Here is a 27,082-nt window from a genome sequence, read left to right as displayed (position 1 = left end):
CACAGCTCACTTTGGGGACTACTGGTCGACACAACTCCTTTGCCTTCAGGGCCTTTGCACACGTCTTTCTCTCCCTGAGCTATTCCACTCTCCCCACCCCTTCAGTGGTTAACTGCCAATTATCTTTCATGTTTCACTTGCGATATTTCTTGCTCAAGGAGACTTTCCCAGCTCTTCACCTTCTTCTCTGATTAGGCTAGGTCTTTCCCGCTAAAAACCTTTCTCCGAATCTATGGCCATCCTTGAAGAGTCCTTCACAGCACATAGTTACAGATCACCTGTGTGATGAAGAACAGCCTCTCTGTTCTCTGGAAACTGTAAAGTCCATGAAAGTCGGGGTTATGTCCATTTCTATTGTATGCGCAGCCCCTAGCACAGTGCTTCGCAAATATTCAGCCTCCAGTGAGTATTTGTAAATGACTGATAGACAATGAATCTGGAACTAGTCATAAGACATCCTGGATCATCTTGTTTTATCCCTTATTTTATGAATAGAAAAACTGCAATGTGAGGGATTTATACGTTGGTGAAAATGTGGAGGAAAAGGAACCTTTTATACTGCTGGTGGGACTATAAATTGGTACAGCTATTACGGAAAACAATATGATGGCTCCTCCAAAAAAGAAAAATAGAATAGCCTTATGACCCAAAAATTCCACTTCTGGGAATAGAACTAAAGGAAACAAAATCAGTATCTCTAAGAGATCTCATATCCCATGTTTATTATAGAATTATTCATAACAGTAAAGATGTGGGAATAACCTAAGTGTCGACAGATGAATCAATAAAAAGATGTGGTATTATACACAATGGACTGTTATTTAGCCATAAAGAAGGCAATCTTGCCATCTGTGACAACGTGGGTGGGTCTGGAGGGCATTATGTTAAGTGAAATAAGACAAACACAGAAAACCAAATTCTGTATGACATCACTTTTTATTTTTTTCTCTTTTTAGGGCCACACCCTCGGCATATGGAGTTTCCCAGGCTGGGCGTCAAGTAAGGAGCTGTAGCCACCAGCCTACACCACAGCCACGAAACACCAGATCCAAGCTTCGTCTGCAACCTACACCACAGCTCATGGCTACTCGGGATCCTTAACTGCTGGATGAGGTCAGGGATGGAACCTGGATGCTGGTCAGATTTGTTTCCCCTGAGCCGCGACGAGAACTCCTATATGACATTGCTTTTTATGTGGAATCTAAAAAAAAAAAATAGACTCAGAGAAACAGCAAGTAGAATGGTGGTTGTCAGGGGCTAGGGGATTTGGGAACTGGGAAGAGGTTGGTCAAAAGGTACAAACTTTCGGCTGTAAGTTGAATAAATTCTGAGAATCTAATGTACAGCGTGGCGACTATAGTTAAAAACCTTGCATTGTATACTTGAAGTTTGCTAGGACTGGAAATTGTAAGCATTCTCAACACATAAAAGAAGAGGTACGTGTGTTAGGTGATGGATGTGCCAATTAACTTGACCATGGGAAATATTTAATAGTGCATCCATATGTCCCATTGTACCGCTTTAAATGCATACCATTTTATTTGTCAATTATATCACAATAAAACTGGAAGGCAAAAAAGAGGGTTCTACAGCATGCCCAGGACACATCATTCATTGACAACAGTAGTAAGAGGAAAACCTGAGGCTCTTGGTCCCCAGGGCCAGTGATTTGTCTATGCATCCCCAGAAGATGCTACAGAAAAGCCAGCCAGCCTTGGAAACTATCTTCCTACTCAGATAATCGGACTGAGACCACAAGTTTTCTTGAAGGGGCATATAAAATACATTTACAAGAATGAAGATTTAAAAACAGCAAGACAAAGAACCTAGAAGAAAAGCTTTATAAAATATACCACAAATCAGCAATTCGTGGAAGGCGAAATATAAATTAACCATTAACACGTGAAATTATATGTACTCTAAGAGAATTATAATCTAAATTAAAAATAGGCTCTTTCCCCCCGTCAGACTGCTAAAATTTAGAAAAAAATTGGTCATGTTGTCAAGAATGTGAGAAAATGGGTCATCTTATAAAATCTTTTTGGGAGCATAAGTAGGTGTAATCCCTTTGAGTCAATTTAATAGTATTTATTGACATTTTAAATGCCCATGCCTTATAGCCTAGCACTCAGAACTAAACACACAGAAGCTTGAGCAAGTGAGCAAAACTATATTCCAAGATGTTCCTTGCAGTATTGTTCATTATAGTGAAATTTGGCTTACAACCTCAATATCCACCAATAGGAAGGTCATTGAATAAATCACCACTCAAACTACGGAAAATTATGCAACCATTTACTTATTTATTTATTAGCTATGCTGGTGACATGCAGAAGTTCCAAGGCCAGGGATTGAATCCACACCACAGGCTGAGCCACAGCAGTGACAACACCAGATCCTTAACTCACTGAGCCACCAGGGAACTTCTTTTTTATTTATTTTTTTTGATGCAGCCTTTTAAAGAATGCAGTAGATCTGCATGTATTGATGTAGGAAGATAATTTGTATCGCTCAATTTTTAAAACTGTGTCGGATGATTCCGTGTGTGTTTTACTTAGCTTTAAATAAACACTCAGCTTTTAATAACGGTTATCTCTGAGGAGGGAAATAATGTGAGAGAATAAAATAGCAGGAGCTTGTACTTTTTACTAGGCAATCTTCAGGATGGTTTCTGCTTTTTGCAGTCATGTATTTCTTTTGTAATTCAGTTTCCTGCCAAACAGGGTGTTGCCTTTGTTTAGAGTCTCTGGTGCAGACAAAGCGTTTGTCACTCCCTGCTCCTGGCACTCGTGCAGAACCTTGATGCGTTGTGATACCCAGGCCCATGCTGCGGGGAGCTGGGGGCGCTGGTCAGGTTTCTGCACCTTCTCATCAAACACTCCAAGACAGCCAGCCAGACAGATGGCAGAGGACATTTCCTGTACAATCCGAAGCTTCTGAGACTGAACATGCCTTCTGTCTATGGTGCACACACGCCACACAAATGGAAAGAGTCTCTCAGAAAAGGAGTGCGTTTTCCCCATTAGAAGTTGTGGAAACTAGATGGAGTGTCCCAGGTCCCTCCTGCCTTTATTTGCATGAGGCAAGTTAAACCAGGGGGAACATGTGTTGAGGGTTCTTCAGGAGCAACGGAAAGCGCTAACTACTATGATTTTTTTTTTTATCGAAATATAGTGGGTTTACAATGTTTCAGGGAACAGCAGAGTGATTCTGTTATACATATAGACATTTATGTTCTTTTTCAGATTTTTTTCCCATTATAGGTTATTACAAGGTATGGAAGATCCCTATGCTCTTCAGTAGGTCCCTGTGAGCTCTAACTGTTGTTAAATGAATGTACCAGAGCCCTTGATGGTATCAAAGTTAGTGCAGTAAGTTAAAAACCTTGGGAGTTTCCATGTGGCTCTTCGGGTTAAGAACCCAACTAGTATCCATGGGGATGCAGGTTCAATCCCTGGCCTCGCTCAGTGGGCACAGCAGCTATGCTGTGATCTGTGGTATAGGTTTGCAAATGTGGCTTGGATCGGGCATTGCCATGACACAGGCTGACAACTGCAGCTCCAATTCCACCCCTCCCCTGGGAACTTCCATATGCCACCGGTGCAGCCCTAAAAAGAAAAAAAAAAAAATTATGAATCTTGTTTCCTTAAAATGTTGGCCCTTCCTCACCTCTTCTTCCACCAACCCATACCCCCACTTAACATCAATCTGTAACCCACTCACTTGAAACTTTCCTAATCCACTTGGCCTGATAGAACCTCACCTTCTCGGAATGGGGCTGTGGGTTCAGCCAGGTCAGCTGACTGGGGATCTTGTGATGATAGCTCCTTTCTTGCTTTTTTCTTTTTTTGTCTTCTTTTTGTCTTTTCTAGGGCTGCTCCCTTGGCATATGGAGGTTCTCAGGCTATGGTTTGCATCGGAGCTGTAGTCACCAGCCCACACCAGAGCCACAGCAATGCAGGATCTGAGCCGCATCTGTGGCCTACACCACAGCTCACGGTGACACCAGATTCTTAACCCACTGAGCAAAGCCAGGGATCCAACCTGCAACCTCATGGTTCCTAGTCGGATTCGTTAACCACTGCCCCACAATGGGAACTCCTCCTTTCTTGCTTTGAATCTTGCCTTAGAGTTTGGCTTTTTGTTTCTTATTTTGTGATGTTAAACTGCTTCCTAGGACCCACACTGACATCACCAGAGCAGACATCTGAGACAGACTTGCACATTTGAAAAACTACAAACAAGAAAGCCACAAAGGCCAGGATTCTCTATCGCTCTTTTTTTTTTTCTTTTTTTTAGTTTGGTGACTTCTGTATGCGTGTGCCTCACTCCCCTTCCAGAGGTCATGTGTACTGTTCATGAAAAAGAATTCAACCTTCAAAACGAATACTGAAATCCATAAACATTGCGTATTAGTTTATAAGCCCAAGAAGCGTGAAAAACTATACAGTAGCCAACAGTGCAAGTGAACAAAGACAAAAAAGGAAAAACTGGCTTCAGCTGGAGAACGATGGTCTTGTTTCACATCCAATAAACTATCACGAACAAATGAGGTGAAAACTTAGGAAGATAACCAGTCTTGTCAAATAGAAATAGGTGTAGTGTGTGTGTGTTTTAAATTAAGAAATGAAATTCAAGGCTCCTTTGCTTAATGAAGCCAGCTCTTTCATCTTTTCAAATGACAGTTAAAGTCAAAACTGGAGTTTGGGGGGGAAATGGAGATTTAGGACCTCCCTCCAGACATTAATAAACACCACTCCACATTCTAAAACGATTAGACATAATTTAGCATAATTGCCAATCTTTCCTGAGCAAAGACATGCAACTCGGTTGTTTTAACTGTGAAACTCTTTTCACAGTCACCTCAATTCAGGGCTCAAGGTTCATGCCTTCAGAAAGGCATTGTGAGGAAGTACATTCTTGGCCCTATGTATTAATGGGGATTTTTTATTTTCTCAAATTCACCTTAGGAGTGGAACGAAAGATGGATTTTGGAGGACCAAAAAATATTTTCTAGGATGCTGTTTTGAAGAACATTCAGACAGGAGAAGGAAGATGTTGATTTTATCCCCTCTCAGACAAATTCCACGCTAAGTTTGTTGAATCTTAAAATTGGATAGACCTCAACATTTTTCCACTCCGAGGACTTATGCTTTCTTATGGTGACTTTCTGTCCAGCTTGTCTCATCTGGCTAATTTAGATCTTAACCCCTCAAGGCAGATGGCAGGTATTTTCCAGCATTTTCCTCAGAGCAGTATCATGCTGAGGAGTTCAGTAAATTTTTAATAGCACTGTATTTTCTGTGGCCAGCCCCCTCTAACTCCTGTTTGTTACACTGGACTCCCAATTTCAATGTGTGTGGCTTGTTTTTTCACTAAATTATTGGCGTGCCTAGGAATGGTTCTAAGTCAAGTTGTGATGATTCCTTTAGGAATCTATCCTCTAAACAGCAAGAGGGAAAATGCAGGGGAGAAAAGGAGGCTCATATTGATCACTATTGATTAGAATGAATGCAAAGTAGCCCTTCTTTCATAACTGGACCGTTGCAGATCACCAATGTTTGAAAACAAAGTAGCTAATCTTGCCTGTCTCTAATATATTTAACAAGCACGCATTCATTTCCTCCTCATCTCATTTGCAAAAAAAAAAAAAAAAAAGCATTAGGTTAAGACAATCCAAAACAAATGAATTTTTTTCAAAACATTTTGTTGCAATATTTTTTTAAAAAAATTGTTTTATCCTGATACATACTGAGAAGTCTCAAAATGAATCAGAAAATCTTTGATTTTGTCAAAAAAAATCTTTCTGGGTTAGTAGAAGGCGCTCCGTGGTCATGCAAACTTGTTAACAGATATTTCTTGGAGAGAGCTTGAGAACCTGCATAGCAGAAGATGCTAGTCCTGTACCGATTCGAGTGCTTACAATGAATCATTGAATAAATTAGTACCATCCACGGAGGCTGCCTCTTTGGATAATTAGCAATTTCAATCTAAGAAAGATACTGTAAAGTACACTTCAGCTTCGACATCAATAGACAAAACGCTGGGGTAAGTAGCTAAATTAGACTGCTTTAAATACGATCTAGAACTTTTATTGCAATTATATGCCCTTGGAAATTTTGACCTAAAACGATACAATACATAATCCTTTGGAGCATATAGTAGCAAACTGAGATTTTTGTAACAGAGAAATGAGATTTCATTAGAGTTTTTGAAATTTGCCAAATAAAAAAGTTAAAGTAGAATTTATTCTATGTACATAAATAAGGTAGAAATTGTGCCTACTGTTCTTATAGCTTTCTCCCATAGTTTTGTGTCTGCACTTAGAATGACGAGAGAATGTTCCCTAAGGTCACTAATTTGATTATATCTGTGTCTGTGAATTAAGACAATGGGTGTGTTTCACTTGGGAAATTCAGTGCTCTACATTGAAATCTAGGTTTTATGACCTCTATCCTGATACCTATTTTGCAGCTTTAAAAAACCTGTAGGAATTTAATCGGGAGGCAGAAGATTCTCTGAGCCTTGCATTTTTTGCTGCATTGGGACAAAGACTTACACTTAAACAAGAATATAACTAATTGTTTTATAAGTTCACATTTCAAAAGTATTTTTATTATTGCAAACAATACAATGCAATCAAATTTATGTAAATTATATCAATTTTTATTTCATAACTACAAAAATCAAGAAACAACAAAAAAAATGGTACAAAAACATTATTTGGAATCAAACCAGGGACATTTGTTTTCTTGGGCATGATCAAAAATAGACCTAGATAAAATTTAACCCATCAACTTCTCCCACTTTTCTTAGCCTTTCACAAAATGCCCAGGAAGGTTTACCAACTACAATGAGAAAATCATTTAATCAGCTCATTACAATGCACAGTCTCTGAGGTGATTTTCACAAATACTTAGATATTTAGAAAAGAGATTATTATAACACATAAAGCAGAAGTAATTTATTGATGTAAGTAATTAGAGCAATACTACTTTACTAAAATGAAACCCTCCAAAAAGCTTGAAACACATTTTTAAAAATTGGAATCTCAGAAATATCATTTTGGAAAGTTCTGTATCCTCTATTTGACCACTGGACTTAAAAAAAAAAAAAAAGAGGTAGTTTTTTTTTTTTTTTAAATGGCTTCGTCTTGCACTCTGAGAAATGTATTTTAAAATTAAGTGACCAGAAGACATTACCACTGGCAAAGCATTAGCAGGGAAGAAATCTCGATAAAATTAGCAGTGGAGACACTGAATCATTTCTTCTGTTAGTGAAAGTCATGGGCAAAATTTCTAAAATTATACAATTACAAAAATAAATCAAGTCAGCGTGTCATTTCTGCTTTTCTCCATTAATAAATTAACCATGTAACATTGTTCAAAATTATGTCAGTTACGCATATAATAATCTTTTAAATTAATGAAGTGATGAAGCGGTTTGATGACACCCATGATTTACAGGGCTGCTTTTAGCTAATGTTAAAAGCCTTTCGTTTAATAAATTGCCCCCTTGAGAAATTACCAAAAATGAATATTTTCTATGCTAAATGTTTCAAGGTTTACACTTTTTCGATATATTAATAAATGGCAAGGGAGACGCATTTTTCAAAATAGATCTTCTTTTACATATATTTAATTGAAATTAATTAGTATGTGACTTGAGAAAGCAATGATTATACAAGATCATTTATGAGAATTTTTGTGAAGCAATAAAGCTGAATTGGAGCAATGAAATTAATCATATGCTTACAAAATTTGGATGATAAATTGGGAATCATTTCCTCTGATGAAAGAGGAACAATTCTACAGAATCTAAGTTCTCAAAATATGGCTCATTGCTCTACACACTTAATCATTGCCTTAATTGTTTGCAGTTTCGATTAAGATTGAACTGTATTACTAGTAAGCATTGTAATTTTCATCAGCATTTTTGTTCCGTTCACTTTTATCTAAACATTTCTTCCTGAATCGTTATATGTGATTTCCGCTTCAGTACATTTCTCAGTTCAATCACGAATAACAACAGTCAGACCTTCCAATCAAAGTATATCATTTACATTGTCTTGTAGTTTTATGTGGCCTCAGAGACGTGTCTGCATTCAAGAGAATTCATGTCTTCTGGAAAGAAGTTCTATATGTTCGTTAGGAGAGCAAAATAGATTTCAGTCAAGCCAGGATATGCTTGCATGTGATAACAGCAAGAAAGAAAAGGAGCTAAATATAACTAGGAAAGAAAAGCCTGAAATTGATGTTCCCTGTGCTTATGGATTTGTTTTCATAATGTGGAGACTGGTTTTTATTCCACTTCTGAATTAGTAATGTGCCTAGTACATTGGGCCAATTTCTTTTCAAAGCATTTTCAGCTCCAGCCCTGAAAACAGGAATAATTAATGCATGCTTCTTGAGTCCAATGGATGCAATTTTAGGCAGGCAGATGTCAAGGAAATAATTTTTAGAATTCTTATAATCGATGGCAATGAAACGGCAAATTGCCTGTTGGCATTTCGAATGATTTTAAGGAATTTCTAACTTTCATCAATGAATTTTTAATGCATGCTAAGAATGGACACGTAAGGGTTCGCAGACTAGGCACAGTGAAACAGAACTTGAAGCGTGTTATTTTCCTTTAAAAGTGGCTTAAAGAAAGTAATAAAGATGTTGGAGAATCAAGACTTTAGTTCTTTTAGAACCTAAGCAGCATTGAACGGGTCATGCATACAATTATTGGACTGAGCTACATGTTCAAGAGTTAATAAAAAAAAATGGAAAGGAATCAATGGTCTTTCCAATATACATAGTCTGTGTCTGAACTTTGGCAGGATACTGTTTACTATTAGAGTGATATGAGGCTCCCAGCATGGCCCCTGCTGAGCCTGCCCAACTTGCACACATCGCCATGCCCTTTGAAGAAATATCAAGGGAGCTTTAAAGAGGGCACCTTGCAAAATACGACATATCTCAAAGTTTGGAATACCCAATACTGTTAGCACTGATTCTGAACACTTTTTTACCGTTGGGGTCATTTCTAGGAAGTGCCTTCATCACGGAGTACAAAATTATATAGGTGTAGAAATTGATTAAGTTCCTTGCCTGGATGAACTAAAATCTTTTGAAATCAGAGCAACAAGACCAGTGGGAGGAACATGAAGAGCTCTGAGAGCTCCTATGAAAACCCTATGTAAAGGATAACTTAGAAATAAAAGCGTAACTTCTGGTAAATCAGACCTCATGTTCTAATCCACGTTAACTATGGGAAATAAAATGTTACATCTCTGGACCTTAGATTTATATGTTCTTAAAATGGAATCATGGTATCTGTTTTTAACAAAAATCATAGCGTCCTTTTTTCCTACCTCTGTGGAACTATAGAGACACAACGAAATAACATATGAAAGCCTTTTTAAGGCTTCGAGAGAACCATGCTGTATAGACCTGAGAGTCAAGTAACTATCTCAAGCCCTTTGAAGTTAGGTCATGGTGTTAAAGCTTACAGATTGAAATTATACCAGAGATCCCTGGTGGCTCAGCGGGTTAAGGATCTGGTGTTGTCGCTGCTGTGGCTTTGGCTGGATCCCTGGCCAGGGAACTACCAAATGCTGCAGGCATGGCCAAAAAAAAAAAAAAAAGAAAATGTATTTATAGTATATGCTTAGATGTGCACAGATTAGAAATTTTCATGTGATTTTATGGCAGATTTCCTTCTTTAAATACATTCAGTTAGATTAGTAGATGTATATTAGTAAATCCAACAAAATGCCAGGAGGAGGAGGACAGAAAACTTCCCCAGCAATGGGAAAAAGGCTTTCCTCCCCATCGCTGTCATGTTCTAAATGGAAACGTCAATGGAAACTTTACATCTTAAGTTTACTCCTCATAGAAACAGATGCACAGGGGCCAAGAGCCTTAAAGATAAAACTGCCTTCTCTCTATTTTCAAGGCTCAGTTTGGAACTCAGGCAAATCTTTGACTTTTTACAACACAGAGAACAGCAAATCTGCCCCTGTTTTTCAAAACAGAGTGCAGTACGCCCCACAGACACAGATCCAATAAAATGCTCTATTTATTGGCTAAGCATTAACGGCGTCTCTTATTTTACTCCTGTGACCCTCGTTGGCCGTTAGTCACACATTCCAATTGAGCAGACGCCACAGAAATATCCCTTCTGTGTAACGAAGAGAAGAGCCTAATTGGCCATCGACCTCTCCCTACCAGCTCCCCTGGTGTCACAACCCGGCGGCTTCCAATTCGTCACCCACAGGGCCAAGCAATCTGGGCTGAGGAGACCAAGGTAGGCAGTGCTAAGCATGACGTTCGGGGCCAGTTCCCTGCCCCACCCAGCATCCCCACTCCGGGGATCAAAGTCTCAACAAGCACCATCTCCATCACCTTCAGCGCCTCTCAAAATACAGAGCACAGAAAGCTGGGTCCTGTCCAGAGCAACTTTCATTACTTCGGCTTTTATTTGATTTATTCTTACTATAACGTTCTCTTCATAGCAGTGGTATTGCCATCCCACTTGTAATGACACCAAATTCCTCTTTAAAATACACATATTGATATATTTTTTAAAGATTTCAAGAAATTTATGCAAGAAATACCATGGAGAGGCAAAGACACCACAATCATTGTAAAAGCAATTAGTGACTCACTGAAGATTAGAAGATACTGAGCTAAAGACGGCGAAAGCAATGGTGGGGAAAGAATACCCACTCTCCTCTTTCAGCTGGCTTTTTATTATAGTTATTAGAATTCAACAGTAAAGTGCCTTTGCCCTCATCTTTATCCAATCGCTTCACAACCCCAGCGAAGCAGGCAAGATGTGTTATCACCATTTTATAGATGGGGAAACAGAGGCCAGAAAGGCTCAAGTGATGCACTAACAGTCGCATGCTAGCTAATTAAGTGCTGAGGGCAAAATAGGAAGGCTTCAAAATAAATTAGGCTTTCTGCTCCAAATTGAACACACTTTTCAGTTTAAGGTACTATTCGATTAAAAAGGTCACATGTGAATTTTCTAATTTTTCTTGGCTCCGCCTTATATTTTCTAGCTCCTTTCTAAACTAATTTGCATTCTGCTGTATAGCACAGGGAACTGTATCTAGTCACCTGTGATGGAACATGGTGGAGGATAATGTGAGAAAAGGAATGTGTATATATGCATGACTGGGTCACTCTGCCATTCAGCAGAAATTGACAGAATGTTGCAAATCAACTATAATTTTAAAAAAAATTAGTAAATTTTTAAAAAGGTTACATGGGGACCACAGAGTTAAGTATTACCTTTATATTAAATTTGTGCATCCACTCACTGAGCAATGTTTTCGTACTTTTTCCAACTGTACAGCAGACATAAGAAAATTCCTTTTGAGCAGTATAGGATAGGAACCCAACTGAACTAATTAGTTCACAGTGGTGTTAGGAGGTTAACTATCTGATGGTGATAAAACACTTTATTGATGGGAAATGCCGTATTAAATCCCCCAAATTACCATTACTTGTATCACTGTGCAGTATTTATATTCAATGAAGTTACAGGTAAAGAAAAAATATGAATATCATACCGTTATTACATTTCTGATCAGTCCTTAGAGAGATGATATTTAATCCTGTCTGTCACGCCTGTGGGGCTGTTAGCATCTATCAGGGAGAGCTGAGGGATCAGGGAGTCGATAGACACTTAGAGGCAGGCAAACACATATATTCAGGAGACGCTGCCACTGCGTTGTTTTATGGGAAAGAAGAAATATTGAAATAAACCTCGGTTTGCCACTGTGTGTGTTTGTTTGTTTGTTTTTAAAGAAAAAGAGAAGTCATAATTTCGGAAAGCAAAATTTGTAGCTTCAACTGCAAATGTACTCATCTGAGCCCGTACAGTGAGACCACAAATTGTATGCCATCCTTAAATTAAAGCGGCTTCTCAGAAACGTAAATATTTCCACATGAAAAGGTACGTGCCAAGTCCAAGTTACACAAACATATAGAATGCCAATAAATTTCCAGGATCACCAGCTCATTCAATGCTTCTAAGATGTCAGCATGGGAAGCTGTCATTTCTGGAAGGCAAAAAGCAGATAAACAAAAGTATATTATATCCCTGTGATTCTTCCAATCAAATGGCTAATTTGAGATTCTCGACTAGGAAATTTGATGTAGTTTTGCAAAAGACTGCTTTCAGAGTTCAGTTTCAGTGGTGATGAACCCAATTCGTATCCAGGAGGATGAGGGTTCAATCCCTGGCCCCACTCAGTTGGTCAAGGGTCCCTTGTTGCTGTGACTGTGGCTGGCAGCTACAGCTCTGATTCGACTCTTAGCCTGGGAATGTCCATATGCCATGGATGTGGCCCTAAAAAAATAACATAACATAAAATAAAATAAAATAAAATAAAATAAAATAGAGATAAGACTGCATTACAGTATGATTTATATTTTTTCAAAGGAATGAACCGCACCCCCTTGTTTGAATAGTCTGCCTTTGCATTTTCTAAGAGGATATATCCTTTGGTGACACAGACAATGTCATTTTGGTACAAGGTAGGCATGTGATCTGCAATCAAGTCCAGAAGTGTTAAAAAATGTAACCTAAACTCCAAGTGAAAAGCTAGAGATCACTTACAGAAGCATAATTACTGGAGCCCCCACCACCACCACCGTCCCCAACCCCCGCTCCCAACCTTTCATACTAAAATTAGTGAGCATTCTCATTTTCCATATGCAATCACTTACTGTCCTTTCCTGGCTATTAGTGTTTCAAGAAGCAAGGACATTTCAATGAAAAAAGAAAAAAAAAAAAACTCTGCTAATTTGAAGCTGAGAATCCCATCCACTAAAACTGACAAAAGGGTCCTCTTGATCAGTGCCATTTTCCAATAAGACAGCTTCACCGGAGGGAGACTCGCTGAGGTTGGAGGCAGATAATGCGACTCTAGTCCGAGTCTCCGTCTCCGCATCAGCGGAAAGTAATGCCTTTCATTGCAAAGAGTTCGTTTTCAGGCCTTTTGAATGAGGGCCCTCTTGTAGATAAAACCACGCATTAAGCTACTTGGTGGACAACCAGATCTGAACACTCACTTCAGCAGTATTTTGGCACCTTCTGAGTCCTTTAAAAATCCCAGATGACGAACTGTTACATGACATGCAAACAGCTCGAAACGTGCTAGCTTTGAGAAGCTCACGACAAGCAACTTGCTTGCCCTCAAGTGTCCCGGTTCTGATTAGACAAGCAGAGAGCAACAGGATTAAAAGTTGTCCAGGCTGAATACATATGCTATTGAAGCTGTTACTACAAGGTGGGGGAAACTAGCCCAGTCATCAGTGCACAATTTTTTTTTTTAATTTTATTGAGATATAGTTGATTTACAAAGTTGTGTTAATTTCTGCTCCACAGCAAAATGACGGATTAATTTATACATACCTATATTCTTTTTCATATTGTTTCCATTATGGTTTGTCACGGGGTACTGACTATAGTTCCTTGTGCTCTACAGTAGGACCTTGTTGTTCATCCTTGTTGTCATAGTTTGCATCTACTAACCCCAAACCCCTAGTCAACCCTCCCCTGCCCACCTCTCCCTTGGCAACCCCAAGTCTGTTCTCTACATCTGTGAGTCTGTGTCCGTTTTATAGATAGGTTCATCCGTGTTGTGTTTTTTTTTTTATATATTTTTAAAAACTTGATTGAAGTTTCATTTTTTCATTTTTTAAAGTTTGATTGAAATATAGGTGATGTACAAGTTTGCGATCATTCCTGCTGTACAACCAAGTGATTCAGTTATGTGTATACACACCCCTATTCTCATTTAGATTCTTTTCCCACATAAATGATCATAGACTATTGGGTAGATTTCTCTGTGCTATACATGGATTTTCGATCCCACTTTTATCCTTGGAACTGGAACAATGCCTCAGAGGCGGACTCCTCATAACTGGAGCAGGAGGCGAGTTCCTCCCCTACTCGAAGCCGCTGGCAAACTCCTCCAAATGATCCCCTCTCCCAAAATCATGGTAGATGTTGTGAGCTATGAAGCCATGGAGCTGATCCATATACATTGAAGGTGGTTAACTCTTATTTTACAGGAGTAAAATAAGGCCACGGGCTGGACATCAGAGCAAAGCAAAGAGGGGGCACTGCCCCATGGAAGTGCCCCAGAAGGCAGAGGCAAGGGAGTTTCCCAGAAAAAAGAGGAGGAAGGAATCAAATCACTTTCTGCCTTGTTTTACCTCCATCCCTTGACACCTGTTGACCCTGATGACACAGGGCTCCTGTGAGAGTAGGGCAGACCCAAGCACAGTTGTGATATAGGGGCTGATGGAGATTTCCTAAAGTTCACCTGCCTGCCTCAGCTTTTCAACCACTTCTCCCCAGGTCCCCTATCACTGTCAAGACCCTAGCCCCCTCTTCCCACTCTGCCACGGTGCCCCCAAACCCTTTGAAAAAGATGACAGCTGAAACTGGAAGACCCTACTTAACCTTTTTTGTAAATTAGAATACAGTTTTTTTTAACTAGAATACAGCGTTGTGTCAATTTCTGCTGTACAGCATAGTGACACCAGTCATAAACCTTCTTTTTCTCATACTGTCTTCCATCATGTTCTATCCCAGGAGTTTGGATATGGTTCCCTGTGCTACAGGGTAGGACCTCATTGCTATCCATTCTAAATATAATAGTTTGCATTTACTAACCCCAAATTCCCCACCCATCCCACTTCCTCCCTCCTCTCCCATGGCAACCATAAGTCTGTTCTCTATGTCTGTGGAATACTACGCAGCCATAAAAAAGAACAATACGACAGCACTTGAAGCAACATGGATGCAACTAGAGATGTTCATACTAAGTGAAGTCAGAAAGAGAAAGGCAAATACCATATAATATCACTTACATGTGGAAGCCTACTTAATCTTGATGAGGGTAAAGGAAAAACTTGTGGCAGGAAAACGGGTAAGGGGGGTAAGGAGAAATCTGCAGTGCCAATTCCTCTCCTCATTAGAAGCAAATCATGGCAGTTTAAATCAAAATATTGAGCAGCTCTTACAGGCAGGCCACTGAAACTAAAGAGCAGACAGCAAAAGCAATCAAGAAATGAGGAAGGAGGAACAAAGCTGTGAGGTCTTTCAGTCCTGCTGGGACAACCTTACTTAGACTTGGGAAAGGGGGGGGGGGAGCCACAATCAAGCCCAGAATCAAGTCGTTTGCCTAAAATTAACCCTGAATGAAGGGAAAGAAACCAAAATTTTCATTCGACACTCACCAAACTTTAAACTTGCTCAATCAGGATTGATGAGCAGAGTCATACACACTGGAGACACCCTGAAACTTCTAGACCCAAGGCTCAGGCTGGGAAATAGAGCTATAACTTTCACATTTGTCTGAGCTGATGTTGACCTGTGTATCTGGAGAAAAATAGCCATAAACCAGTAGTTCTCAAACCCGGCTGATCCATCCTAAGACTCACCTGGGGACTTAAAAATATGGACTTCCAGTTTCTACCCCACACTGAGTTGGCCAGAATCATTGGAGGTGGGATCCCAAAATGTGTGTTGTTGGAAGCCCCCAATCTGATTCTGATTATCATCCAGATTTTGGAAAGACTGCTTTACAGCATGTCCCACACAAGCCTCAACACTGGCCCTTGAGCCCCAGTGAACAGGTTCACATTCAAAATGAGAATCTGCTTTTTAACAAATACCCAAGTCTGTGCTAGTGGGAGTGTTGCGACCTGTGAACTGACTGAACACTATGATGAGATGGATTTCAGGTTTCAAACTTGAAACTTTATTTAAGGTCTTGGCCCTCCTCGTCCAAGCCTTTATTTACACATCCCCCCAAATAAATAAATATACTAAGCACTACTGGCGTGCCAGACACCAGTTTAGAACTTACGGCGTTCATAGTCTAGTGATGGAGATGAACATACAAATGATTACAATGGGCTGTAGCGAGTATAGATAAACATAAAAACAAAAAATAAAATATTTTTAAAGCAATATATGAACATAAAAAGGGAAGTAACTAACTCAGTCTGGAGAAGCTCGGGTTTTCCAGAAGATGGTTAAATTGAATTTAACAGAAAGACAGGAATGGGAGTTCCCATTATGGCTCAGTGGTAAGGAACCCAACTAGTATCCATGAGGTTGCAGGTTCGATCCCTGGCTTTGCTCAGTGGGTTAAGGATCCAGCATTGCTATGAGCTGTGGTGTAGGTCAAAGATGAGGCTCAGATCTGGCGTTGTTGTGGCTGTGGTGTAGCTCTGATTCGATCCGCTAGCCTGGGAACCTCCATGTGTTGGGGATGTGGCCCTAAAAAGGCAAAAAAAAATGATAATAAAATAAAATACACAAATAAAGGTAAGACAGGAATTTCAGTTAGAAAAGATAATACGTAAAACAGTTGCAGGGTTTGTGAGAGTCTGTTCCTCAGAGCACCACAGTCAGAATCCTCGGGGACACATTCCCGAGCGCGCCTCAAAACCCCATCATCAGAATTTTCTGGGGGATTCTGCAACATACCAGCTTGTGAAAACTGTTGGCAGAGACACCTGAAAAAGCCAGGTTTATTCAGGGGAATATAAGCACCTGATGTGAAAATAGAGACCATTTTAAGGCTTTAAAAACCAAGTGAGACTTCCACATCCAGCCGAGATGGCAGTAACACGGACCAAATGTATCCTTCTACTTGAAGAAACTGAAAAACAGAACAGCAAAGAAAGGAAAAGAGAAAGCAAGCAAGTCAGCAGGTTCCAAGGCATTGAGAATGGAAGAGTGAAGGACAGTGGTCCTCAAGGGAGAGGGAAAACCGAAGTGAGCTCTGCACTGGGGCTGAGAGTTTCCAGGCTGTGGTGCAGGAAGGAGAAGCCTGGGCAGAGCAGGGCAGACTCGGAGTGAAGGGAACAGAGCTGAGAATCCCAGCCGCACGAGCAGCCAGAGCTGGCAGGACAGTCTCCTGGAAAGGAAAGGATGAGAAGGAAGCTATTCTCCATGGGAATAAGGAACCATTTTTGAGCACCTTTATGCCACCAAATTCAAAGACTTTATAAGTCAACAAATTTCTTTCCTTTTTTTTCCTTTTTACAGCTACACCCACGGCATACAGAAGTTCCCAGGCTAGTGGTTGAACCAGAGCTGCAGCTGCCGGCCTACACCACAGCCACAGCAACGCCAGATCTGAGACAAATACATCTTCGACCTACACTACAACTCATGGCCGTGCTGGATACTTAACCATTGAGTGAGGTCAGGGATCAAACCCACATCCTCACAGATACTATGTCAAGTTCATAACCTGCTGAGCCACTAGGGCAACTCCCAAATGGATAAATTTCTTGAAAGGTACAATTACCTAAGCTTACTCAACAAGACACGGATCACCTGAATATCTCTTCTATTAAAGAAACTGAAATTGTAGTTAAAATATTCCCAATAAAAATCAAACAAGAAAATTAACCAATAACAATAGGCCCAAATAGTTTTATTTGTGAATCCTAACACATCTTTAAGGAGAAATAGTACCAACTCTAACCCAAACTATTCCAGAAAATTGAAAATGAGGGAATACTTCCCAATTCATTCTGTGAGGCCTGAATCACCATGATAGAAACACAGCAGCAAGGTAATTTTCCATGATGCATGAAAAAAAAAAAAAACTGTTAAATTGGACTTTATTAAAATTAAAAGTTTCTGCTGGGCAAAAGACACTGTTAAGAGATTAAAAAGACATGCCGCAGACTGGGAAAAATAGGTATCTGATAAAGGTTTTATGTTCAAAATATATAAAGAACTCTTAAAATTCAACAATAAGAAAAAAAAAATCTCTATTAAAAAGTGGGCAGGAATTTGGAGTGGATAAGCAGTGAGATCCTGCTGTATAGCACAGGGGACCATATCTAGTCACTTATGATGAAACATGATGGAGGATAATGTGAGAAAAAGAATGTAAATATATGTGTGTCTGTGTCACTTTGATGTACAAGAGAAATTGACAGAACACTGTAAACCAAGTACAATGGAAAAAATAAAAATCATTATATATAAGAAAAAAAAGTGGGCAGGAGTTCCCACCATGGTGAAGTGGGTTAAAAATCTGACTGTAGTGGCTCAGGTCACTGCAGAGGTGCAGGTTCAATCCTCTTCCTGCTGCAGTGGGTTAAAAGGATTGGTGTTGCCATAGCTGAGGCACAGGTCTCAGTTGCAGCTGGGATACAGTCCCTGGCCCAGGAACTTCCATATGCTGTAGGTATGGCCACAAAATTTAAAAAAAAAAAAAAAATCAGTGAATGATCAGACACACTACCAATAAAGATATACAAATGGCAAATAAGCATATGAAAAAATGTTCAATATTATTTGCCACTACGGAATTGAAAATTGAAGCAAGAACATGATACTACTACATATCTATTAAAATTTCTAAAATCCAAAAATCTGACATATCAAATACTGACAAAGATGCAGAGAGTAACAGAACCTCCCATTCATTGCTGGTGGGAATGCAAAATGGTACAGTCACTTGTGGAAGATAGTTTGGCAGCTTTTTATAAGGTTAAATATACATTTACTATATGATCCAAAAATTATACTCCTAGGTATTTATGCAAATATTTTGAAAACATATGTCCACACAAAACCTGACATATTTATAGTATGTATATTCATAATTTCCAAAAAAGTTGGAAGCAACTAAAATTTCTTTCAATTTGTGAATGGATAAACAGTGATACACACACACAATGGAGTTTTATTTAGTAATTTTTAAAAAACAAGCTATTAAGCCACAAAAAGATATGGAGGAGCTTTAAATGCATATTACTAAGTGAAAGAAGCCAGTCTGAAGAAACTGTATACTCTAAAACTCCAACTATATGATATCCTAAGATAAAATCATTCAGAAAGTAAATAGATCAACGGTTTCCAAGAAGAGAGGTTTCAATCGATAAAGCAAGGGGGGTTTTTTGCAGGGCAATGAGACTGTTTTGTATGATGCTAAATGGATAGGTACATGATATTATGCATTTGTAAAAACATAGATATTTACAGCACAAAAAGTGAAATTCGAGTTCCCGTTGTGGCTCAGTGGTTAGTGAATCCGACTAGGAACCATGAGATGGCAGGTTCAATCCTTGGCCTTGCTCAGTGGGTTAAGGATCTGGCATTGCTGTGAGCTGTGGTGTAGGTTGCAAATGCGGCCTGAATCCTGAGTTGCTGTGGCTGTGGCTTAGGCTGGTGGCTACAGCTCCTAATGAACCCCTAGCCTGGGAACCTCCATATGTCATGGGTGCGGCCCTAGAAAAGACAAAAAGACACAAAAAAAGTGAACCTTAATGCACTAAAGTTAAAAAAAAAACAATCATTTGAAAGGTTCAGCATCTTAGGATGGGATGCAGACTATGATAAAGAATCTGACTACACTGCAAAATGTATGAAAAGAGCTCACTCAGAGTTTCCTGCTGGCTCAGCAGGTTAAGGATCCAGCCTTGTTACTGCTGTGTGTGTGTCGGGAGGGGGGGAGCATTTCAATGCCTGACCTGGGAACTTACACATGCCATAGGTGCACCCCCCCCCAAAAAAAAAGAGCTCACTGAGAGAGATGGGGGTATATAGAAGCTAACCTAAGTAATTCTGAAAAGGAATGCAGCATGTAAAATTAAAGGCAAAAGAAAATGCACATGAGCCCTGTACTCTCGCTGATAAAGATATTTCCAACATAAGTATTGGTTAAAAATTCCGATATTCCTATCAATCCAATTATATTGGAATTAAATAATTTAGTAAATGGGAAATTTGGGTCTCACCATTGTTGGAGTAGGAGTTTACAGATGAGCAAAGGAGGAGGCCAGAATGGTCTATGTGGTAATGGATTAGAGCTGGAAATATCAGTGTGACATATGTTTAGCTTCATGTAGATTCCTAGGAAAACATTATTCATATATTAATTATAAACATATATAATGTCTATTTTTTAAAAGCAAGAGATATGAAAAACTCAGGGATAAATCACACAGAAAATGAAGAAGAGCTAATACTGAAAACTAAATAATATTGCTGAGAGAAATTAAAGACCTAAATAAAGAGATATATACACTGTATTCATGGTTTGAGAAACCCAGTATTGTTAAGAGACCAATTTTCTCCAAACTGATCTATAGATCAACACAATTCTTGTTAAAATCTCACTAGGCTTTTTTTGTAAAATCTGATAATCTGGTTTGAAAATCCATATAGATATACAAAATACCTAGAAGAGCCAAAACAATTTTAAAAAAGAACAGAGGGCTAACTCTACTTGGCTTCAGGTTTTATTGTAAATCCACTGAAATCAAAACAATATGGCAATCATGTAGAGGTAGCCAAATGGATCACAGAATAAAGAGTTCAGTGGTCCACACATACATGGACCACTGATTTTTGACAAGGTACAAAGGCAACTCAGTGGACAAACGTTGTTGTCAACAAACGTTGCTGGAACAATTGATGAGTCTTACGTAAAAAATGAACTTTAATCCAAACTTCATATCATACAATTAACAAAAAGTTACTCATCTGGATCATAAATCTAAAACAAAAACTATATTTTATAGCTATGAAACTCTTAGCAAAAAACATCTTTATGCCCTTGGATTAGGCAATTTTTTTTCTTTCCCTTTTTCAGCTGCACTCAGGGGATATGGAAGTTCCTAGGTCAGGGTTCAAATCAAAGCCACATCTTCAACCTACACCACAGCGTGGCAACTCTAGACCCTTAACCCATGGGCTAGGGAATGAACCAACAATGTCACAGAGACAAGCCGCATCATTAACCCACTGTGCCACAGCGGGAATTCCTAGGCAATGGTTCTTCAGGTGTGCCACCAAAACCATAAGCAACAAGGATAAAGTAGAAAAGTTGGATTTTATAAAACTTTGTTAAACTTTTGTGCAAAAAAATGAAAAGACAACCAGAGGGTAGGATAAAATATTTGCAAATCATGTATCTGATAAGGAAGTTCTATCTAGACTATATAAAGAAATCTTAAAACTCAACCGTAAAAACAAATAATCCAATTTAAAAGTGGACAAAAAATTTGAATAGACATTTCTCCAATAAAGATATACAAATAACCAATAAGGGGAGTTCCCGTCATGGCACAGCGGAAATGAATCCAACTAGGAACCATGAGGTTGCAGGTTTGATCCCTGACCTCACTCAGTAGGTTAAAAGATCCAGTGTTGCTGTGAGCTGTGGTATAGGCCAGCAATTGTAGCTCTGATTAGACCCCTAGCGTGGCAACCTCCATATGCCACGGGTGTGGCCCTAAAAAAAGACAAAAGACAAAAAATAAAATAAAATAATCGATAAGCACATGAAAATATACCTAGTGTCTTTAGTAGTTACAGAAATGCAAATAAAAACCACAGTGAGATTCCACCATACACCTAGCAGAATAACTAAAACTAAAAAGACTGACAATACCAAGTGCTGGCTAGGATGTGGAGAAGCCTGAGCCTTTGTACTCCTGATGGAAATGTAAAATGGAACAAACCCTTAGGAAAACAGTTTGGCTGTTTCCTAAAAAGTTAAATACATGCACACACCATAGGATTCAGTCTTTCTTCTCCTTGGTATTCACCCAAGAGAAAGGAAAGCATTTGCCTATACAAAGACTTTTACACAAAGGCTCATAGCTGCTTTACTTATAACAACTGGAAACTGGAAATAACTCAAACGTCCATCAACAGATGAAAGGATAAACAAAATGTTGTGTAGAAATACTGCTCATCCGGAGTTCCCATCGTGGTGCAGCAGAAACGAATCCAACTAGGAACCATGAGGTTGCAGGTTCAATCCCTGGCCTTGCTCAGTGGGTTAAGGATCCAGCGTTGCTGTGAGCTGTGGTATAAGTCACAGACGCGGCTTGGATCTGATGTTGCTGTGGCTGTGGTGTAGGCCAGCAGCTGTAGCTCAGATTAGACCCCAGCCTGGGAACCTCCATATGCTGCAAGTATGGCCCTAAAAGGCAAAAGTAAAAGAAAAGAAAAGAAATACTACTCATCAATAAAAGTCCAATGTGCTATCCATTGCACCACGGAGCCTCCTAATACTGCTTATCAATAAAAAAGGAATAAAGATACAATGTGGATGAGTCTTGAAATAATTCTATCAATGAGCCAGACAGAAAAGGGGCATATAATGTATGATTACATTTCCATAAAAGTTTAGAAATTGTAAACCAATATATGGCCACAGAAAGTAGATCAGTGTTTCCCTGGATCAGAAGGGATTACACAGAAGTATGAGAAAACTTCTGAGAGTGATAGATGTATTTATTCTTGACTGTGGTGATGGTTCCATAGATCTATACACATGCCAAAAGTGATCGAATTTTAAATACATGCTCTTAAATATATTTTAAATACATGCTCTTTTTTTGTATGTCCATTATATCGCAATAAAGCTGACTTTTAAAAAGTGTGTGGCATTCCCATTGTGGCTCGGTGATAACCAACCCGATGAGTATCCATGAGGATGTAGGTTCGATACCTGACTTCGTTCTGTGGCTTAAGGATCATGCATTTCCATGAACTGTGGTATATAGGTCACAGAAGCGGCTCGGATCTGGCCTTGCTGTGGCTGTGGTATAGGCCAACAGCTACAGTTCCTATCTGACCTAGCCTGGGAATTTCCATAGGCTGCAAGTGTGGCCCTGAAAAAAAATTTTTTTTTAAGTGTGATTTTCAAGGACAGGTCTATGTAGAGGAATTGGACACTTGAGGAATCCACCTTTCACCTTTCTTCTTCCCCAAATAGCTGGTTGTATTATCAGGTAACCTCAGGAAAAAGTCGTCTATCAAATGGCCCTGTGTTCTAGGTCTTTTGTTCCCATTGGGTACTCAAAACCAAGAATCAGTGAACTGTATCAGAGTATGATAACCATCTTACCTCCATTTCTATAAATTGCCATATACTTGCTAATGCATATTCGTGTATAGCATCTAATTTTTGCCCTTATGTATAAGTGTGAAGTACATAAGATGGGCATTCTTTGTTGTGGCTATTTGTCAAGTGAAGGCAAATGGAAAAGAGACAAGAAGTTCAAGACCAGATCTATACAGTGTAAATCAATCCACCTCCTTACTCATGGAGTCAGTTTTGAATGATAAGCAAAACCGAATTCAGAGAAAGAAGGCTCAGCAAAAGGGTTCACTACTTCTGCGTCTGGGAGCCCACTGACACTTTTTAGATGTCATTTCACCCCTTCTTCATGATCCTTTAACACAATCACAGTAGATCACGTGAATCTATTACTTTTGTTTGTTGTTCCAGGCTCCCAGAATTGAAGCAAACATGTATTAGGTTATTTATCAGTTAGTACTTACTGCATTATTGTGCACTAATAAGCCTATGTGGTGGCTCCAACCACAATCCTATCCATTTGACAGATGAACAAACTGAAGCACAGAGTTTGAGAAGCTTAAGCAAAATCGAAGAGTTGATGAGTGACAACAACTCAGAGTATATGACTTCAAAGCGTCACCCTATGCCTCAATAAGGCATTTTATGTAATACATGTAAATGAAAACATCCCCTGATTGTGTTTTTAACCAAATGGGAAGGCATCCGTTCAATCTGAAACTGCTTATTTCTACAATCTCCTCCCTACAGAAGCAACCCCCTCCCATTGTTGGAGTGAGGCAGTGGAAAGGCTGATGGTTGCAAAAGAAAGAGACTGAGAGAGAAAAGAGAAGGAGAACTGATCTTCCCAAACATCCCTCTCCTCCTCGGCTTTTGTTTTGCTGTATATTCTATTTCTATCTTATCAGTGCCTTGACTTTCGGAGAATCATAATTTAAATAAAAAGAGACAAAACACTTGGATTGCTTCCAAATTCTATTTCTCCATCCTCTTTCACGGTTTAGCAAAGAACTCCACTTCTTTCAACTCATTGTTTCTTGTTTTCCTCAAAGAGGAAAGCCAATTAAAAAAAAAAAATAGTGCTTTTGGTTTAGCTACTATCCATATAAGTGGTTCTTGGCTACGTTGGCTTTTGGGGGGGCTGTTTCCTCATCTGTAAGTAAGAGGGTTCACCTGCACTAGAGAGCGTCTTAGACTATTTAGCTTTCAAGTTCTATGATCTAAGCTATTTTAGCTTTCAAATTCTATGACCTCATGTTTCCGTTTCTTTCCTATCTGGTTTGCAAACTGGAAACTGAAAATTTCAAGGTCTTTTTAGCTTCTAGTGGTGGGCAGGATTCTTTTTCCTCTCTTCCTGTGTCTCCGTTGGTTCGCTATTGTTCTAAATCCTGTGTTCTAAACCAAAGACTCAAGTTCCCGTCCTGGCTCAGTGGTTAATGAATCCGACTAAGAACCATAAGATTGTGGCTTCGATCCCTGGCCTTGCTTCTCAGTGGGTTAAGGATCCGCATTGCTGTGAGCTGTGGTGTAGGTTGCAAATGCAGCTTGGATCTGGCATTGCTGTAGCTCCAGCATAGGCAGGCGGCTGCAGCTCCAATTAGACCTCTAGCCTGGGAACCTCCATGTGCTTCAGGAGCAGCCATAGAAAAGATAAATAAATAAATAAATAAATAAATAAATAAATAAATAAATAAATAAATAAATAAAGATTCCAATTACTCCTGGCTGCCCCCAGGTCAGAGGGAACCCAGGTTGAATTACAGCTCACAGATATGCAAAGTAGTAGTTTGCTTAGGGGCAGGGCATTGTGAGTGGTGTGGAGAGCAAACTGAATAATCACTCACTTTCAAGAAAACCTTAAAGCACTAAGAAAAAATTGGAACACAACTGTTTTATCACTACGCAATTGTCCCAGCCCACAGATTAAACTCCTCTGAAATTGTTCTATATGAATAAAATTTTTAGTCTAAAGACACAGATACTGAATGAGTTAAAAAAAAAAATCCAAAGGATGATGTTTAGATGATTAATAATGTTGGATGTTTTGTTTTATTTTGTTTTTTGTCTTTATAGAGCCGGACCCAAGGCACATGGAGAGTCCCAGGCTAGGGGTCGAATTGGAGCTGTAGCTGCTGGCCTATGCCACAGCCACAGCAACTCAGGATCTGAGCCGTGTCTGTGACCTACACCACAGCTCCAGGACTTTTTTTGTGGCGCGGGGGTGGAGTGGGGTGGGGGTGTTGAGGAACTTTTAGAACTTTAACAGCAGAAATTCTGTTTCTAAGTTTCCAGTTACAGAAACAGGTCATCAAGAGAAAAAAATAACTTAAATATAATAAAATAAAGATTAGAAACTGAATTAAAATGTAATTTGCCTTGTCTTATTTCTTTTTTTTCTCTTGTTTGGTCATTTTTTCATCTTTGTCCAACTGATATGTGAGACAACTTGTAGAATTTCAAGGTTTTTTTCATGCTGGTCTCCCTTTATTTTATTTACTCTTCAATTTTCTTTTTTCTTGTAATACTATTTTTTTTGTAATACTATTGTACACTTTGATGGCTTGTTTCAAAGATCTAATATTCCCTTTAGTTTCTTTGACAGTTTGTAGTACTTCCAAACAAAAATATGTTTCTATTTCTTGAAGTGTTTTGTTCTCCAAACATGATTTTTTTTTTTTTTTTTGCCACTCTGTGGTATATGGAATTCCTCGGCCAGGGATCAAATCTGAGTCAGAGCTGCAACCTGTACCACAGCTGCAGTTAATCTATTGTGCCAGGAATTGAACCCACTTCCCTGCCACTGGAGAGACATTGTTGATCCCCTTGAGCCACAGCAGAAACTCCCAGACTTGATTTCTGTTATCATTAACCTATTGTGTCTCTTTCCTTCTTTCTTTCTGACAGTATTTTTAATAGATGCTAACTTTTGTCCAGATTACTGTCATTTGATGAGTATAAATTTATGCAGACTCTCTTTTGGTTAGGATACAGCGAATGAGATTCTCAATGGCTCCCACACCTTCTCATGTGGGACTTGTTTGTAGATTCTCTTTGGTCTGAAGTCTGTATGTTAAGGGTTTCTGTTCTAGACTTCGAACATCTCTCATCTTTGGGAGATAATGAACTGAACAGAGGCTCGTCAACTATGATGAGTTGATGGTTTCTGTTTTCTTCTTTTGTAATCTCCCTACTTGGATTCGCTTTCCTAGTTAGAAGTTTATCCTCTTTTTTGGGGGTGTGGTCATGAATTTTGGATCTTTTTCCCCCTTAATGCAAGGAAGAGAAAATAACCACTTCTACAGAAAGAAACGACCCTAAAATTTCTTCCCCAGCCTCAACCCTCCCCATCCAGACAGGAGCTCCAATTCCTTTCCCATCCCTGGAGGCTGTTTCATGAACGAATATTGGAGGAAGGATGATTAAATAGGCAAAACCTTAGGCATTAGTACAAAGAGTGCCCTTCTCTGCTTCATTCAGATCCCCCCTCCAGTGGAGATTTGAAGAAACCTGCGAGGGCTGTGGGTCGGCTCTTCTCTGGACCATTAATACCCTGAGAGGTCTTTATTGTATTTCTTTTCTCTTTTACTACCTCTGAGTGATCCTGCTCTGAGCCACTGCCCATCTTCTGGCCAAACAGAGAAAAGCACAACTGCCAGTCCTGATGGTTCTTCCCATTTGGGTGTCACTCACTCACCATGGAAACGACACTCTAGAAGGGCCTTTGGGGTTTCTCTTCCCTTAATGGATCACACCACCCCATCAGCTTCCCTGCAAAGGAAGGGTGCAAGCATGAGTTATTGAGAAAAGTGCTCTTGCAGGTTCCCTAGAGTTCTGGGTCCAGAAGGGTGAGATGGGATCTGTATCTCAAGATCCCCAGGACCTCTGTCTTCACATACTTTAGCAATCTTATTTAAGGAGTGGTGCAGAGATTTCTTGGCTGTTGTTTGTTTTCAAGTTCTGGGAGCCCAAAAGTGTTATCATCTTGCGAATACCCTGCCAATTTCTTCCCAACATCCTAAGAATGACAATTTACCCCCCTCCCCTAGGGGGCTCCCACTCATGCCTCGGATCCATATAATCTTTACTTTTCATCATTCCTTCACTGAATTTGTGAGGACAGAAATTCCTTATTCCTATTCATTTCCATAGAAGGGGGAGCTTCCATGCTCATGAAGTCAAAGTGTGGAAGAAAATCTT

At 39.4% G+C, this 27,082-nt stretch overlaps 1 long non-coding RNA gene across 3 annotated transcripts in view; it reads right to left on the bottom strand.

Annotated features, from left to right (window-relative positions):
• Nucleotides 1-1,120: 1,120 nt before the first annotated feature.
• The window catches only part of LOC125128007 (uncharacterized), a 45,734-nt gene continuing 19,772 nt past the window's right edge, over nt 1,121-27,082 (bottom strand). The window contains exons 3-4 of one of the 3 annotated variants that reach the window (XR_007135110.1): nt 26,580-26,653; nt 1,121-1,201 (exon numbers count right to left, since the gene is read on the bottom strand). This is a non-coding gene — a long non-coding RNA (uncharacterized LOC125128007). Of the gene's footprint in view, nt 1,202-11,268; nt 12,059-19,793; nt 19,903-26,579; nt 26,654-27,082 lie in introns of those variants that run through there. The other 2 variants (XR_007135109.1, XR_007135111.1) reach the window with 2 other exon arrangements.

This window comes from Phacochoerus africanus, chromosome 5 (assembly GCF_016906955.1).
Source record: "Phacochoerus africanus isolate WHEZ1 chromosome 5, ROS_Pafr_v1, whole genome shotgun sequence".
Classification (NCBI taxonomy): domain Eukaryota; kingdom Metazoa; phylum Chordata; class Mammalia; order Artiodactyla; family Suidae; genus Phacochoerus; species Phacochoerus africanus.
This window is presented reverse-complemented; position numbering and strand designations above follow the sequence as displayed.